Consider the following 6,647-nt stretch of genomic DNA (forward strand, 5'->3'; position numbering starts at 1 on the left):
GTATCAACTCTGCAACTCTCTGAACTGAAAGAAAAACAGACAGCATTTCAGCCCAAACTGATCAAACACGGGTGTAGCCAAACAACTGTACCCTACTGCTGATCACTGTTCCCAGATTTCTGTTCCCAAAATACTGAATCTGATACCCGCGGATAACTGATTCCTGATAACTGATTCTCAACAATACTGATTTTGGCGCCTTCGGGCCCGATACTCAAACTCGCAAACTGGTATATGCGTTCCTGTAGAGATACACTCTAAAAGGACATAGCAAGTAAAAGAGAGCTCAATCACCCCTATGTTGGGGCAGGGTTTCCCTGTCCTATTTCGTCAGGAACTAGGGTTTCACTACGCACACAGCGGTTTTCAAACAACTTAGCATCGGCTAAGCAACCTGTCCTAACTTGGAATGGTCACTATGGATCCGAATATGCACTAAGTCGAATGGTCAAAAAAGGGTGCCCCGGTAAACCGGGGTTTGTGTTCCCATACTGTCAGAGCCCATAGCCGGTCAGCCTTATGGACACGCCTTGACAAGACAAGCCTCCGGCAAACCGTTCAGGAATGGCAGATGGCAAACACCGTGTTCCTAGGCGCACCAATGCACATGCAATGCAAAGAAACACATAAATGAGATCAAAACAGGATATCATGAGTTCGAGTCAAGCTCTCTAAAATCCCCAGCAGAGTCGCCAGAAACTGTGGACGTCCCCGAACGCCCCGGGAGGATGAGTCCCGTTCTGTTCATTTGGGGTTACTACAGTTCGGACTCGACTTGTGTCACGGTTCTTAATCTGAACCAAAGAGTCCAAATCTGGCAAATCGTCTTGAGAAACAGATTTTTGAAAAAGTAGTGCCAAACATGGACTGCTTTGCCAGATACAGAGTCGCCACCTAAATATTTTTAAAATGGGAAAATTTAGGAAACCCTGACTCGGTGCCGAAGGCCACATGTCCGTCATCACCGGAGTTGTCTCGGCTCGGGAGCTTGGGTACGATCGGGGAAGGTCAGCTATGAGCACCCCCTTTCGCCCGGTCCGAAGACCGGCCTCTACTAACCGTGATATCCAATTTTGAAAACGCTATGTGTTCTTAAACCAATTATTAGCCTAGAATTACTATGTTATGCGCGCAGCAAACAAGTATAGACTAGATTGCCTAATTTTGGAAAGAGACATTGCATATCCGTTCGTTTTGAAAATGCTTTGGAATTTGCTACTCGCAAGTAGGCTAAAACACGGATTTCAATGAGTTCTTCCAACTCAAACAATCCAACCTTCACCCACAGGCATTCAAAACAGTTTAACACATAAGCATCTAGCCGCATGGCAAGCATACTGTCATGTTAACATTCACACACATGCGAGATGCTAAAGCGGAAATACTTACATCGTACTCCGTGCCAAAACAAAGAACTTGTTAGCAAACATGCATGATCCAAGTCCATGTCAAGTGCCTAATGCATTGCATACAAAGTGTTGCTAGAATAGGCTCGGCTATCCTAAACATGTCATGTGAAAATGCACAATTATCACGTATTCAGTTTGGGAATTGAAGTATTGATGCAATTAGCGTGATGTGCCGAGCCTAATGCATGCAATACAAATGCATGGATGCACACATGCATAGCATGAGGTATGCTAAATTAAACGTGCCCTAATACTAACCATTAAAGCGGGTAAGTAAAAGGGAAGAAAGAAGTGAGGTTGGAAGACATACACACCACCCACACACACTTATTATAGACTTGCCCTCGCTCGGAGGGACCGAATAAATATTACAAATTAATTAACTACGCAAGCTAATTAATATTACAAATTAACTAATTTAATTAACAAATTAAATAAATTAATTAAAACAGGAAAATGGCCCGGGAAGCGCGCCACCATGCATGGGCTGCCTCTGTTTTCCTTCCTTTCCTCCTCTGGAGGCTGTCAAAGCCTCAGGACTGATCCCTTAGACAGAGAGGATCACCACCGGCTGATTGAGATTGCCACCGGCAGTGTGGTATGGCCATCGGCACAAAATTGAATCTGTCGGCAGAGAAATTGTTGCCGGTCGGCACATTACACTGCCGGTCGGCAGAGTATTCCTGCAGAACCTGCAACTCACAGCAACAGAGGGCAAGGCAAAGCATGGCAGCACAATTCAAAGCATGTATGCACCAACCATGTCTCCTATCATTGTAATGACTCAAAGGGACATGTGCCTCGGTTCTCGGACCACCAATCACGTATTTCCATGCATGATGGCCCAAAGAACCAAGTATGCAACTTTGATTTCAAATGTATGCAAACCAATCAAACAAAACTCCCAATCCCTATCACCCAAGTCAAGGGACAAGGAATGCATGCAAGATGCAATGCAACCTAGGCATACAAGCTAAGGATGCAACATGGCATGGCAAGACACTTATGCAAGCATACAAGCATACATATGGCAATGCAAATAGATGGAAAGGTGGTCTTATACATGAATTAGGCAGTTCTAAAATAGGCCTAAAACAGTAGCCAATGTGCTAAAAAGTGAGGGCTAAATGGCATGCACACACACATGCACATAAGGATCAACACTTAAGCATAAATCAAACAACATTCAAGCACACTTGAAAGAGGGAGTCATGGACAATTAGCATGCACCATAAGCATTGAAAATGCATGTTAGGATGGTGCCAAACCAAACAACAAATCAAGCTAAACATGCAACAAATAGTCTAAGTGTTCAAAGCAAATCCAAGGAGCATTGAAATACACTTGCAAGACTAAACATGGTATGAACTTATTGACCCAAAACAGAGTTTTAGCACATAACATAAGGCCCAAAGGACCACTTAGATGGCATCTAAATGGCTCAAAACAAAGGCATGCAAAGGCACCAAAACATGGAGCAATGCTACACAAGCTTCCAAAGCATTAAAGAGGGATGCAAGGCAATCAAACAAGCATGGAAATGGGACTGAAATGGCATATAGAATGATCCCAAATCACCAAAACAATGCAAAGATGCCATGCTACACATGCACATACTCAAGGCCAACAAGCCCAAATACAAAGGAGCTATATCAAGCATGCAAAGATCAACCCAAACGACTATGGACAGAGCTAAAACATGGCAAAATAAGCACATAATCTTCACAAGACTAAGCCTAAAACATGCTCCAACAAAGGCTAACAACCTAAGGCACATTAAGGCATAAACATGGCACTACAAGGCAACTATGCTAAGCATGCATGGAGTACCAAAACCAACCTAAGATCATGTTATATTATGGATATATAAGCATGAAAAACAAACCAAACATGCTCAACACACACTTAAGCATAGGCTTCCTTAAGAGGCCAAAATGTGTCCTTTTCAAGGACAACAAGGAGAGGGGGTGGCCCTCTCCTTCTTGGGACGTCAAAGCATCATCTTCACCACTGAAATCCCTCAAGATTTCAGTGGTGAACAGACCTCAACACCAAAATCCCGGAGCTAACACAAAATGGCTCAAAATGAGGCCTTTTGAGGCCTAAGGGTGGTCAACAACCCTCAAACAACAAAACACTCTTAAACAATAAAGAGGGCCTAAAAACAGAACTTTTTTATGTTATACAATAATCACAAAAACAGCTCTAAGATAGGTATAAAATCAATGCAAAAATGGGGGAAAAAAGGGACTAGAATCTCACCCTTGAAGACCCCTTCACAAATGGTGCTCCAATGGCCTCCTTGAGCTTGAATCCAACACCAAAACTTCAAAACAAACTCTTTAGAACCTCAAATCCAAGAGGAAGGTGAAACACTAGGTGTTTGTGTGCAATAGTAAGACACAAAGCACCTAGTGAACAAAAGAGAGGGAAAGAGAGATAGAGTGTGTATCTAACTCTAACCCTAGAACTCAAACCCTAACAATGGCTGTTCTTGCTCTCAAAATATCCTAAGTCTCTAACCAAGCCTCTTCTTTTTTTTCCTTAGAGAGAGGTTCTCTCTATATTGTCTTGTAAAGCTTACAAGACAAGCTTTGCAAGAGGGGGATCCCTCCATACACGTGTATGGAGGGATGCAAAAGCAAGACAGCTGTCTAAAAATATCTGCAAAAGCAGATGAACAGCAATCGGCCGGCCAAAAATGCCATCTTGGCCAAAAAGAGTGCCGGCCGGCACCAAATAATGCTGACCGGCAACAAATAGTGCCGGCCGGCAAACTATATTGCCGGTGGCAGCAAAAACCAGCCGGTGGCATCTAGCCACTGCCGGTGGTGGATGGGGATGGTCTACAAACCCCACCTTGCCTCTCAAAGGCAAGATGCAAGTGTTTGGTGCAAAACCAGACACTAAACGGTTGAGTTCGGGGATCCTGAGGCAAGGTGCGCGAGCTGAGACCTCCGGGAACTCCAAACGAACACAAACATGGATAATCACCGAGTGTTCAAACGGTGACGTCCAAGTCTTGAGGACGGTCAAAAATGGGGTGTCTACAGGGTGTTTACAGGCATCCTCAATCTGCACCCCCATTTCATGTAGATCAGAAAAGGTAGGGAAGGGGAGTACAATCATCTTTTGCATCAACTTCGGCTGAAGATTGAGCACAATCATTCGAATCTGATCTTTGTCCGTGGGCCTTAAGGTCATCCTCGAAGCCTTAGCCCGCCATCTGGTCACGAATTCTGAGAAGCTCTCTTTGGGTTCTTGCCTCGTTGTCTCGAGATCCCGGGTCGTAATCTCGATTTGCGTATTGTATGAGTACCGCAAGATGAAGGCCTCAGCCATTTCGTCCCAGCTTCTTTTGACGTCATCCTCCAATTTGGCATACCATATGGCCGCTACACCCGACAGGGTCCGGCCAAATAGAGACAGCTTCTGCAGTCTAGTGAAGCCCATTGGCCTTAGGATGTCTGAAAACAATCTCAGGTGCACCATGGGGTCCCCGGACCCATCAAATCGATCAATCTGCGGCATTTTGAATCTGTCAGGCAGCGTCACGGCTGCATCGGTATACCCATCTTCGATGTCAGGGATGGTCTTGACTCCCTGGGATCTTTTGAACAGCTTTTCGAGCTTGCTCAATTTCAATGCTGTAGGATCTGTCTCGAACTCAAAGGGAGAGTCCAGTAGGTTGGTGGGTGTTTTGGATAACTGGGGTTGGATTTGGGGTAGGATCGGGGGTGGAGGTGGTCCCGTGGGAATGTCCGTGTCATTCTGAACATTAGCTGTCTCCCCGGGGGTAGGAATTCCTGGCGGGGGAGGAACTTGTTGCGAAGCAGATGCTCCGTTTTGCTGTTGTAACCTTACGATTAACTCTGCTTGTTCATTCATAACCGTGGCCTGCTGCTTGGCGAACTCTGCCTGTCGGACAACATCCTGTTGCATCACTTTCATGCTTTCTTGGAGTTGGCGCACCATCTCCTCTAAACTAGCCATGCTGTTCTGTTCTGACTGAATTATCAGTATATGTTCCCTCTCTGTGGGTGAAACAGAACCCTGATCCCTACTGTACACAGGTGGGGTAGATAAAGCCCTCTGTACTGACTGTTGCACTGATGCGCTCTGCCTAGCTGTCCTCTGTCTAGTAACCGGGGGTAGAGAGTGGTACACTGGTTGTCCGTCTACCAGATCCTCAGATCGATGGAGCCGACGACCTCTAATCCAGAGTGCTTGGGGAATATCTACCGGGTTGGAAGCAATTGTTCTAAACTACGTAGCAAAAAGATAAATAAAGCAATAAATAACCAGACAATTGGACAGCATAACGGCGTAAAATAAACACATACAACGCACAGTTGGGTATTCATAATACACAGTTGGTAAGCCGAACACACTGTTCCTCGATACTGATCATTGTTCTCAAATCACCGTTCCCAAAACTGAACTTGATATCCGCAGATAACCGATTTCTCAACAACACTGATACTGGTGCCCTCGGGCCTAATACTCAATCTTGCAAACTGGTATGTACGTTCCTGTAGAGATACACTCTAAAGCACATAGCAGATAAGTGAGAGCCAAAACACCCCTATGTTGGGGTAGGGTTTCCCTGTCCTATTTTGTCAGGAGCTAGGGTTTCACTATGCACGCAGTAGTTTCAAACAACTTATAATCGGGTAAGCAACCTGTCCTAGCTTGGAATGGTCACTATGGATTCCGAATATGCACTAGGTCGAATGGTCAAAAAGGGTGCCCCGGTAAAACCGGGGTTTGTGTTCCCATACTGTCAGAGCCCATAACCGGTCAGCCTTATGGTCATGTCTTGACAAGACAAGCCTCCGGCAAACCGTTCAGGAATGGCAGATGGCAAACACGGTGTCCTAGGCGCACCAATGCACATGCAATGCAAAGAGACACATAAGTGAGATCAAAACAGGATATCATGAGTTCGAGTCAAGCTCTCCAAACTCCCCAGCAGAGTCGCCAGAAACTGTAGACGTCCCCGAACGCCCCGGGAGGGTGAGGTCCCGTTCCGTTCGTTTTGTGGGTCTACTGCAGTTCGGACTCAAATTGTCACGGTTCTTAATCTGAACCAAAGAGTCCAAATCCGGCAAATCGTTTTGAGAAAACAGATTTTTGAAAGAAGTGCCCAACATGGACTGCTTTTCCAGATACAGAGTCGCCACCTAAATATTTTATTTTGGGGAAATTTAGGAAACCCTGACTCGGTGCCAAAGGCCA

Source organism: Camellia sinensis, chromosome 15 (genome assembly GCF_055761805.1).
Source record: "Camellia sinensis isolate YWXY chromosome 15, ASM5576180v1, whole genome shotgun sequence".
Classification (NCBI taxonomy): Eukaryota; Viridiplantae; Streptophyta; class Magnoliopsida; order Ericales; family Theaceae; genus Camellia; species Camellia sinensis.